This window comes from Hyperolius riggenbachi, chromosome 7, assembly GCF_040937935.1.
Source record: "Hyperolius riggenbachi isolate aHypRig1 chromosome 7, aHypRig1.pri, whole genome shotgun sequence".
In the NCBI taxonomy this organism is placed as follows: domain Eukaryota; kingdom Metazoa; phylum Chordata; class Amphibia; order Anura; family Hyperoliidae; genus Hyperolius; species Hyperolius riggenbachi.
In genome coordinates, this window is record NC_090652.1 from 213,823,719 (window position 1) to 213,836,157 (window position 12,439).

Below are 12,439 nucleotides of genomic sequence, written 5' to 3' on the forward strand. Positions count from 1 at the left end.
TGACTGTCTACAAGTTTTCATTTGATCAGCATAGTGAGTATAAACTGTAATTACATATCATTCATGACAGGTCAGATTGGTATTTCTGGTTTGGTGACATGTGACGTTTGTCAGTACACATATTGCTTGTACTAGTGCAGTGTACCTTCCCCTTTCTGGAGTCACTTCCTCTATGATAAAATACGCTATTGAAGATCTTAGTGTGACAATTCCCTAATAGTTTACTCATTAGTCAGATCTCCTGCCACCTGGACATACTGACCATCTGTTTGGATTCTGCAATTAAGGTACTGTACTGCATGTCTAGATTCTTTAATACCTGAGGGCATACTGTTTAACCCCTTTGCCGGTCCAATTCCTGCGGCAAGGGGGCAGCACAGCACTTTTTTTTTTTTCAAATCATGTAGCGAGCCCAGGGCTCGCAACATGATAGCCGCTGAGCAGCGGCATCCCCCCACCCACTCCGATCGCCTCTGGCGATCAGAGTAAGCAGGAAATCCCGTTCAGAACGGGATTTCCTGCTGGGCTTCCCCGGTCGCCATGGCGACGGGGCGGGATGACGTCACCGACGTCATGGACGTCAGAGGGAATCCCGATCCACCCCTCAGCGCTGCCTGGCACTGATTGGCCAGGCTGTGCAAGGGGTCTGGAGTGGGGCGGGGGCGGCGCGGTGGGTAGCGGCGAATGGCGGAGATCGATAAATGCATGCAGCTAGCAAAGTGCTAGCTGCGTGCAATAAAAAAAATTTGAAAATCCGCCCAGCGGGGCCTGAGAAATCCTCCTACGCAGGTTACCCCGAGCTGAGCTCGGGATAACCGCCAAGGAGGTTAAAGAGGAACTGTCGCGAAAATCTTAAAATGTAAAACACATACAAATAAGAAGTTAATTTCTTCCAGAGTAAAATGAGCCATAAATTACTTTTCTCCTATGTTGCTGTCACTCACAGTATTAGAAATCTGACATTACCAACAGATTATGGGCTAGTCCATCTCTCCATAGGGCATTCTCAGCATGAACTTTATTCTTTATAAATACATTCCCTGGAAAAGATTTATACAAAGATGCTGGCCAGCTTCCCTGCTCGCTGCACACCTTTTTGGCAGTTGGATGGAGCAACTGCCATTCACTAAGTGCTTTTAAAAATAAAGAAAACCCTGAGAACCCCCCTCCCCCATGAGAAGATGGGCTAGTCCAAAATCTATTGGTAATGTTAGATTTCTACTACTTACTATAAGTGACAGCAACCTAGGAGAAGTGTAATTTATGGCTCATTTTACTCTGGGAGAAATGTACTTCTTATTTGTATATGTTTACATTTATTTCAAATTTTAAGATTTTCGCGACAGAGGTCCTTTAAGCTAAGTTCACAGTGGCAGCTGCATTGCATTCCCTGTAAATACAGGATTGTAACTCAAAGGAGGTGAAAAGTCGCTCTGCATCTAATACGCATGTTGCATTGCATACATCCAATGAAAAATATGATGTATCACCACTGTTTATACATGCATTATCCAGTAACACGCTCAATACTCTGTGTTGGGACACTGTAGTCTGTTGGATCCCATCGCATTGGATACACTCTGAACATCGCATAGACCTACAACTGCAGTATGTTACTGAGGATTTACGGTACCTGTAATTGCCTCCGTTACATCACACAGCAATGCCCCACTGTAAATGTGGCCAGCTGTTTCACATGCATTTATGGAATGGGTTAGAGATGTGGTTGTAGCAGGACTAACTGAACGTCTGGCAGATTTTGTATGCTTCATAGGGAATGTCCACTTCCCCCCCTCTGAGTCAAATGTTGTTTTCAGTCTACACCCCTTACTAATTTATTGTACAGCACCGAATTATATATGGACACTTCATAAATAAGATATTAACCTCCTTAGTGGTATGCCTGACATGGTGTCGGGCATACCACTTCCTTGAATTACAATTCTCCCGAAAAGATTGTAAAAGATGTAATGGCCCCACAAGCTGTAGCTAGCACTAGGCTAGCTAGTCCAAGTGCCCGGCATCCTCCGATCGCCGCTGATCCCCCGATCCAGCCACTTAAAATGGCGACGTCATGACATCATGTGTGATCCTCCCCATAGTGATGACCAGAGCTGTGCGGGGAGGCTGCACTGATCGCTGGATCCAGACTGGGTAAAGTATAATCGGGGGAGCGGCGGCGATCGGAGGGTGCCGGCTGCTTATGCTAGCTAGCCTTGTGCTAGCTACAGCTTGTGGGGGCAAGAAATCTTTTACAATCTTCAGGGGGACTCTAACTGGAAAACCTCCTGAGTGGCATAACGCTCAGGAGGTTAAAGACGGGAACTTTTTGCTTTTGTAGTTGCAAATTTTGACAGATTTCATGGACATTCATAAGGTGACCATACATGATTCAACCACAAGGTTAAATTGTCGAATAAAACATTGATTGCATGGAAAAATCAAATGCAATTTTTTTTTAATTTTTTTTTAAAGGAACACTCTCAATACCCAAGTGTTCTAAAATGACAATGTACAAATAATGTCTAGGTAGCTCTGTAAACATTTCCCTACTATTCATGTTAAATAGCAGAGGCAAAAGCTTTAATTCATTGGGCTTGATTCACAAAAGAGTGCTAACTGTTAGCACGGGCGTTTTCGCGTGAATTTTCGCATTGCGCGCAAATGTGAATTTTCGCGCGAAAACGATATCGATTTCGCGGTAAAATTCGCGTCTGCGCGCGAAAACGTTATCATTTCGCGCGAAAATTCGCGACCGCGTGCAATGCGAAAATTCGCGCGATAAGGGCCGTGCTAACAGTTAGCACTGTTTTGTGAATCAAGCCCATTGTGTGCAGATTTAAGCTATGTTTGGAATGTCTCATTTGCAGAGGTATGAATCTCTGCAATCTGACATGCTAAGAACAGTGTAATATTAAAGAGAATCTGTATTGTTAAAATCGCACAAAAGTAAACATACCAGTACGTTAGAGGACATCTCCTATTCCCCTCTGTCACAATTTCGTCACTCCCCGCCACATTAACAGTAGTCAAAAACAGTTTTAAAAAGTTTGTTTATAAATAAACAAAATGGCCACCAAAGCCGGAAGTAGGTTGATGTACAGTATGTCCACACATAGGAAATACATCCATACTCAAGCAGGCTGTATACACCCTTCCTTTCGAATCTCAAGAGATCATTTGTGTGTTTACCTTCCCCCTGAAGCTATCATCCACTGAAGAGTGACAGGCTGATTGTTTCTTCCTGCAGACAGCTCTGCGATGTCTGTAATTCCTCACGTGACAGGCCAGCTCCTTTCACAGCAAAACAGAGGACGATTTATCCAGCTTGTAAAAGGCAAGCAGCTCTCTTCTTGTCACGGTCAGTTACCTGTCCAGGGTCGGCGGCTGGCACATACGGATGCTGGCAGGTCTCCGGGTGCAGTTCGCCTGCGTAGGGCGTTGGCGTTCTGCGCGCCGTTGGTGGCGAAAGCTGCTGGTGTAGCGCTGTGCGCGCGTGTAAGGGATTCTGTTTTATGCATGTTTACTGCCTGTTGAGTTTGCATGGTGTGACGCGCTGCGCACTGGCGCCAAACGGCCTATTTAAGCCTGGAGAGTGCCACTCTCCAGTGCTGTAGTATTGCAGCTAGTTTGTGAGTTGTACTCCCGTGACCTAATCTAGTGTCTGCCTGTTTGTCTTCTGAATGCTGATCTCTGCCTGTCTGACTACCCGCTCCGTTGCCGACCTCTGCTTTGTACGACTGCCCGCTCTGTTAACGATGCAGTATGCAGTACGCGGCGCAGCCCCGATAGCAGTTAGCGTGTCTCAGGGATGGTGAAGAGGGCCGCTGAGTTGAGGGCCTGGACAGCTTGGGGGAAGAAAGAGTTCCTGTGTCTGCAGGTCTCGGTGGAGATAGTTCTGAGGCGGCGCCCCAGTGGGAGAAGATTGAGGTAACGGTTGCCAGGGTGGGAGTGATCTTTTGCAATCCTGGTTTCTCTGGACAGCAGTCTGGAATGGTGCAGGAGCTCTAGGGATGGCAGGGAGGTACCGATGATCCTCTCTGCAGATTTGATAACTCTCTGTAGTTTGTGTTTGTCCCTGGCGGAAGCCCCGGGGTACCACACAATGATGGAGGAGCAGAGTACCGACTCGATGGTGGAGGAGTAGAAACGGGTCAGAAGGGCGCGGGACATGCCAAACTTTTTTAGCTGACGCAGAAAGAACAGCAGTTGTTGGGCCTTTTTTTGCAGTCTGGAGGAGTTTCCATCCCACCTTAGATCACTAGAGATGGTGGTGCCTAGGAGGCGAGCGCTGGGGACCGTGGAGACCTCAGAGCCCTCAATGAGCACCGGTGGGAGGACAGGTTTTTTTTTTTTTTTTTATAAAATCAATGGTTAGTTCAACAGTTTTAGCTGCATTGAGGACAAGCTTGTTGGCCTGGCACCAGTTGCAGGTCCTTTCTATCTCCTGGTGGTAGGCTTGTTCGCCGCTCTTGTCCATGAGGCCTATGATGGTGGTATCGTCCTCGAATTTAATCACTTTCACTGAGTCAGACTGTGATGTGCAGGAGTTTGTATATAGGGAGAACAAAATCGGGGAGAGGACACAGCCTTGGGGGGCACCTGTGTTTGTGGTTTGCGCACGTGAGAAAAGGGAGTCAAGCTTCACCACTTGGGTTCTGTTGGAGAGGAAGTCTTTCAGCCATGTGCAGATGGAGGGGTGCAGGTTGAGTTGGATCAGCTTGTCATAAAGGATGTTGGGGCTGATGGTATTGAAAGCGGAGCTGAAGTCGAGGAGGAGTAGTCTGGCATAAGAGTCTGGTTTGTCTGGTTTGCCCAGGTGGGACAGGATGTGCTCCAGTTTACCTGACTCTTATTTGGTACGTTGCCGCACAAAGGAAGTTGCAGGGAATGCTGGGTTGTCCTTTTTTGCTTCTGTACATTAGTTATGTCTGAGGGGAAATAAAAAAGCATAAAGACAACCCAGCATGCCCTGCAACTTCCTTTGTGCGGCAATGTACCAAATAAGAGTCAGGTAAACTGAAGAATGATCATTTATAAACAAGAAAAGTAATAGAGATTTTAACTTTTGGATTGCCTGGTTAGCATCCGTATTACTTGTTTACCAGATAAAAATAAATAATTTATTTTTGATTTTATGCCCGACAGTTACACTTTAATCGATAATATCCCTTTATGGCAGGAAACACACTAGACGCATTTGGATGGCAAATCTCGCACAATTCTACAGGCTAACGAAGTCAATATCCTTGCACAGGAAACACCCGCCACAACCGTTCTTTCCCACTTTGCGTTTTTTGCGTTTTCTAAACCGCACCGTTTTCCGCTTTTTCCCGCACGATGTATGCGTTTACATACAGTATATGCCGCCGCAAACGATCGCGGAACGCAACACCGGATGGAAATTTGGGAATCACAGGGAAAAACAGCTCTGCAAGTGTGTTCCTTACCTTAATCTTTTGATTGTTTGTCTATGATGAAAAAATTCTGACCAACTTTACGAAAAAAATTCCAAAAATGTTTTTCCACAGGCATGTTTGTTGTTACGTCAAAAAGTTGTGGTTTAGAGTTTATCAGCTAATTTACACAGTGCTAGACAGATAACTTAAAACATTCCTGTAGCCACTGAAAAAAAGTTATATACTTATCTAAGAAGAGAGAAGACTCTTGATCCCTTCTGTTGGGAGCCCATTCAAGATAGATTTATGTCAGATTGATAGTTCATTTATGCTAGCCTCACACAGGTCAATAACAGCCTAATACATGTCATCAATTAACATATGTATTGGTAGGCCAGAGGGCTGCAGGGGATTGGTATTTGTGAAAGTTTAAATGCATTTCCTGTCAGGTAGATGTTTCTACGTGTCTATCATAAGGCTGCCGCTTCTGGGGTTCATAATTTATCACCCACTAATCACCATAGTGAGAACAGAGCCCTTAGGGGAAATAGATACAGTAGATCTAAGCTTTGATGAGATCCTTTACATTTCTGGTTTACAGGCCTGATCATCACGACAATTATGGCGTTATACTCCTTACCATTGGCAAAAGTGAATGCAGCTGTCTTTTTATCAGAGGGATTTGTTACTAATGGTGCCCCATTTCCCGAATTATATTTGTCCTATTAAGGGAAACTGTTGCTCAAACAGTTGCTACTCACATTCAGCCTGTTTGCAAATGATGTGGCCGTAATACTCACCAAACATTTAATTTCCCTACCAGCTGTGTTACATAAGCTGAATAAAAAAAAAAAATCGTATATGCTAGGCTTCAATATCCCACCGGATTCAAAAGCTTTACACAAGTCCTACTATCCTTTTCCATTGTCAGAATCTTCCGTACAATATTTGTGCCTTCATCTCCCACATCATGCTAGTGATCTCTGTAAATATAATTATCAGTGTTGCCAACTCATCCCTTTAATTACTGACACATATGAATTATACAGGTTTTGTGGTTAAGTAAATGCAGTTAAGGCACTGATTATGTGCAAATAGCCCCAGAACCTGTATAACTTAGATGTGTCAGTAATTAAAGGGATGAGTTGGCAACACTGATAATTATGTTACCTTTTTAGCAAATGTCAGGAAAGAATCCCAAGCGTTGGCAAAATTTACACTTTCATGGTCTGGGAGGATTGTAACTTTTAAAATGTTCCTACTGCCAAAGATTCTATACGTGTTCAGGACATTGAATATCCTGCTATATAAATCTTATTTGAATGATTTTAAGAAATTGATTAGTCAATTTGTATGGAGGAGGAAATAAGAGTAGCATATAATACTATGGTTCTTCTTCAAAAAAAAAAAAATTAGGGGGGGAAGGGACTTCCAGATATTGAAATATACTATCATGCCACTAACTTAGAAATGGCATGCTGTCTTATCTAGCACCCTCATAGGCCATAGATTCCCTGCTTCTGTCTGCCCTACCATTAAATCTACTCTTTCACCCTCCCAAGTTTGGGAACTCCCTTACTCCTCAAATACCTCTTACTACCATACAACTGTTGATTACTGAAGTCTCATTTTTAGGTTGGCAAACACAGGGTATCCTTTCCCTTAATTACCTATTAAGGGACGGTATTAATTCCTTCCAAGAACTCCAAACTCAGTTTACGTTACAGAGCTCCTACTATTTTACTTACTATAAAATGTTCAATCTCAAGTTCAAAAAAAGCATTTATCCCAGATATTAATGTTCATATTATGACACTGTTTCCTTCCAAACAAATCCCTACAGGAGGAACAGGTATATGGTACACTTACCTTCTATCGTCTAATCGCTCTCCATTACAGAAATATATGCAGATGTGGTCTTGCAATCTCAAGGTATCTATCCCAATACAACAGATACTCCGCGCGAATAAACTACTTCTGCAATACTCTAAATGAAATTCCTATTGGGAGCAATTTCAAAAAAAATATTTTATCGTTGGTACATTACACCCAGGAAAATGGCTAAGTTTTCCTCCTCTAAGTCGGATATTTGCTGGAAGTGTGATATGTTTATTGGTATGCTGGTCCACATGTTCTGGGAATGCCCATTAGTATCTTACTTTTGGACAGATATAGGGACAATGATTAAAATGCTCTATTGCTCAACCTTCACAATTTCACCGCAGTTAGTTATTTTATTGATTGATTTTGAGGAGATTGAACATTTTCACAGAGATAATCCTGCATATTCTTATGGCAGCCCACTATATTATCACATCCAACTGGAAGTCCAAGGAGTTCTTTATTCTTGATAATTTGATGGCCCTGGTGACCCAAAATATGATTATGGAACGCCATCTTTAAAATAAAAAGTCCCCAAATAAACCATATTTTATACTCCCTGATAGCTAGTAGGTGTTGTTCAATGAGGTGTGATATTTGATTTGGCCAGAACTACTGCGCCTGCGCAGTACAGCCCGGCGGACGTCCGATGACGTCATCGCGCCCGCGTGGGACGCAGAAGTGCCGGGCCTTGGAGCGCAGAAGAGCCCGACCTGGCAGTCGGCCTAGTCAGGTCCGGTCGGCCACCGGAGACCACCGGGAGCCTGCGGAGCGGCGGCGAGGGCATCTCCTGCCTGCCACGGGCTGGAGGAAGCACCAGGTAAGTGGATATTCATTTTTATTTTTTTTACATCCCTCCCTGAACCTTCCCTTTAAAGCGGAACTGTAAATCCCTTAAAAACAAAAAACACTGACCTGGGGCTTCCTTAAGCCTCTAGCAGCCGTCGTGTTCTGCGCCAGTCCTTCACGATCCTCCGTTCTCCTGCCGCCAGCTACTTATTATACACATCACAATTTATCGATAACCATATTATCGACAGATTGTGATGTGTGTATAATAGAACAATGAAGGCTGGATCCTGATTCACAGTGTGCAGACCTTGTGGGCTATTGCCGATTAGCCCCATGCAAATATTTAATTTAAATATGCAGGTGAGCTCAGCTTCACGTGGAGCAAAAAACCTGCTCATTGCAACATATTTTTCAGCATCACTGATTGTCCTTCTGATTGATGAAATTGAAGAAAGGTTGATGTATCAGACAAAATTCATGGCAATAGATCCCTGAAAAATAAGAAGAAAAAAATGGCAGGTGAACTAACATTTTAGCTTACACATCAAAGCAGCCTACATGCATAGGCAAAAGAGGTTGGTATTAGGCAAAGGAGAGAGGGAACATAGCTCCCAACTGTCCCTCTTTTGGAGGGACAGTCCCTCTTTGGAAACCTCTTTCTTCCTCATCTGTCCCTCTTCCAGGACTCATGTAGAAATCTATGTAAATACATGTACTTTTCTACTGAAAAAATGTGTTTAATTGACTCTAAACTTTATCCCCATCCATTAAAATGATATATTTCCTATTTTAACTTAATATTAAGAAAAATAAACCAGGATAGAAAAGACCAGTGGGGTTTGAGTTGTAAAACAACATTGTTCCTATGAAATGTTTATTGTATGCGTGAATAGGGGTGTGTTGGGGGAGTGGTTAGTTGTGTGGCTTAAGTGTCCCTCTTTCTGATCTCAAAAAGATGGAAGTTATGAGGGAGTTTAGTGTGAGGCCTAGAGCCTCCTGGCAACGCTTTTGCAACGCTTTCCAATTGCCGGCGAACGGCAAAGCACAGCAACATTGGAACCGTATGAGGGTGTTTCCTCATCACAAAGCTCTGCATGCAGCATCTTGGGAGTGATCACAGTGATCACATATAATGGCTTCAGAGCCAAATTGTGATCACTGCAGGAATCTCTTTAAAAGCATGGTACTTCCGTGATTTGGAAATTGCGAATGTTTTGTGGTTTCCAAAAAGATGTTCTAGTTGGCCCAAGACCTTAAAGGACACCTGAAGTGAGATGGATATGGTGGCTGCCATATTTACTTGCTTTTAAGCAATACCAGTTGCCTGGCTATCCTGCTGACCCTCTCCCTTTAATCCTTTTAGCCGCAACCCCTGAACAAGCATGTAACGATTGTGGAATTCTCTCCGTGGTCAGCGCACAGGATGTGCGCTGACACTGCGGAAATCCTCCACAAGCGTATAATTTGAGAGAACCCAGCAAAAGGTGCAACGCACCTGTAGAGGGAAATTCCTGTTGGCAGATGGAGCTGTGGAGTGCAGAGGAACAGATCCCCTGCCACAGACGCCAGACATGAATTGTACGAAGGGAAGAAACGCAGGACAAGATAGCCCTGAAAGAGAGAGAGCAAAGCGACAGAGGGTATGTGTGTCCACCAATCTAGTAGCCACCCTGCGACGATGAACACACAACCATGAAGTTCAGGTGAGAAGGCAATCGCAAGAGATGTTGATTGCTAACAGCAACACAAGACCGAATAAGCACAGATGAGGAATGTATATATGTCCACCAATCTAGCCGCGAACCTGCGACGGTGGACACACAACAGAGGAAACCAAGTGAGAACGCAATCGCAAGAGAAGTGATTGCGAATGAGAATGAGCACATGGACAGATTGTATGTGTGTGCACCAATCTAGTCGCCAACCCGCGACGGTGCACACACAACAGCAGATACGAAGTAGGAACGCAATCGCGAGAGATGGGATTGCCAGAGGTGACACAAGGCTAAAGCAAGACAGGGCATGAGAGTAGCAACGGCACAGCAAATCATACAATGAGAAGTTAAGGAAAATAACAAACGCTAACTAAACGCGAACACCGCACTCATTCGCAACAGCGAACGCGTTTACAGCGCGGTCTCCACGTGTTAAGCACAACAGAGACAAGCACACCTAACTAACCACCGACAGACAAACATGAAACAGAGGACGCGAGCGCTTGCTTAACGGGTTACCTCACCGAGCCTCCAGCAAGCGTTCGTATCAGACAAGACAGATACATGAAAACAGGAATAAGTGACAGATACGATCCACTGCTCTTTCCGCCAGAGCGAGTGTGATCCAAGTAAGGCAACAGAGCTAGCAGGATCCACTGCTCTTTCTGCCAGAGCTAGTGTGATCCAAGTATAGCAAGAGAGCTTAGCAGGATCCACTGCTCTTTCTGCCAGAGCTAGTGTGATCCAAGTATAGCAAGAGAGTTTAGCAGGATCCACTGCTCTTTCCGCCAGAGCGAGTGTGATCCAAGTATAGAAACAGAGCGAGCTGGATCCACTGCTCTTTCCGCCAGAGCAAGTGCGATCCAAGTACAGCAAGAGAGTTGTAGATCAGAAGGACTCACAGCCGCTACCACTAGAGGCTAGTGTGATCCAAGCACGACAGACAGATGAACAGAAGGGCCTACCAGTAACAACCGCTGCTCTGGTTAGCACCCCACAGACAGACAGAACAGGCAATACAAATAATACAATCCTGACTGCTCTAGCAAGGATGCCTAGTGCAGTCCCAGGAATTACTCTAACCTAATCTTCAAACAATAAGCATGGCTGACACTCCAGGAGTGTTTCACAGGACAAACCCTTATGACCAGCGACGTACTGTGAAATCACATGGTATTTATAGAGCAAGCCTACAAAGGATGTGGCTAGGCAATTTGCATGACAAACGTATGCAAATTCCTCAGCAGCAGCAAGCTGCAAAACTGACAAAAGGTCTCTTTTCCAGAGACCTGCAGAATGCAGACCTGAACAGTGGTCAAAAAGCTGCCTGCCTGCGCAGGCAGCTGAGCGGATCATTACAAAGCATAAGCAGATCAGGTGATTCTGACATTGTCAGCAGTGGTGATCTTTCGAGTAGTTTACTACTCGAATTCAGAATTCAAATGAAGTCTAATGACTTCACGTGTGACCACAGGCAGCAGGGAGTTAACTTACCCAGAAGTCTTCAGGGGCGTCTGCGTTCCATTACACGTCATAGGCGTAATGAAAGCCGCGTTCCATGACTCACTACCGTGCTTCCTCTTTGAAGCCGGAAAGAGGAAGCGCGGTAGTGAGTCATTTCACCTATGACGCCTAATGGAACGCAGACGTCCCCTAAGACGTCTGGGTAAGTTGACTCCCCGCTGCCTGTGGTCACACGTGAAGTCATTAGACTTCATTTGAATTCCAAATTTTAGTAAACTACTCTAATGGGGCCCATACACTGGTCGACTTTAGCCATTGATCAACGGCCGATTCGACCGTTTTGATCGAATCGGCTAGAATTTGATGCAGCAGAAAGCATGATCGATCAACAGACCGATCGAATTCCGACAGATTTCGATCAATTTGGTCAATCAGTCCGGACAGAAAATCTGGGTCGATCGGCTGCCAGCAAGGTTGCATTGAATTGAATGGTGCAACACTGCATTTCGATCGAATTTCAATAGATTTAATTCTGAAATCTATTGAAATTCGATTCCTACTGTGTGGCACACATCAGATACATTCCTATCAGATTTGACCTGATAGGCATCTGACAGAAATCTATCTGATGGCTGAATCTGCTGCAAATCTGTAAAGGTGCGTACACACACTCTATTTGCAGGAGCAACGGGTCCGTCGGACCCTCCCGCTGGGCGGGCGTTCCAGCGATAGTAGAGCGTCTGTACAGTTTGTCTGCAGACTGAAAAGGCTGTTTCTGAGCAATCCGCTGAGTGGATCGTTCAGAAACAGTGTTATCAGTCTGCAGACAGACTGTACACACACTCTTCTATCGCTGGAACGCCCGCCCGCCCAGCAGGAGGGTCCGACGGACTCGTCGTTCCTTATAGTAGTGTGTGTGTATGCACCTTAAGTGTATGGCCACCTTAAAGCCCACCATTGATTGTCAGATCTGAGAAGATTAGCTGCATGTTTGTTTCTGGTGTGATTCAGACACTGTTGTAGACAAATAGATCAGCAGGGCTGCCAGGCAACTGGTATTGTTTAAAAGGAAACAAATAAGGTAACCGCCATATAATTCTTGCTACAGATGGCTTGGCAAAGAGAGCAGGCACATCCGTCATCTCCCAAAATTTTGAGATAAGAAAGAGAGACACTTTAAAGAGAATC

General features: G+C 44.7%; 1 protein-coding gene across 1 annotated transcript in view; it reads left to right on the top strand.

Annotated features, from left to right (window-relative positions):
- The first annotated feature begins 208 nt into the window (after window positions 1-208).
- The window catches only part of CFLAR (CASP8 and FADD like apoptosis regulator), a 94,230-nt gene continuing 81,999 nt past the window's right edge, over window positions 209-12,439 (top strand). Inside the window, exon 1 of the mRNA XM_068245151.1 lies at window positions 209-287. The gene's annotated coding sequence lies outside the window, so the exon portion shown is untranslated. The remainder of the gene's footprint in view (window positions 288-12,439) is intronic.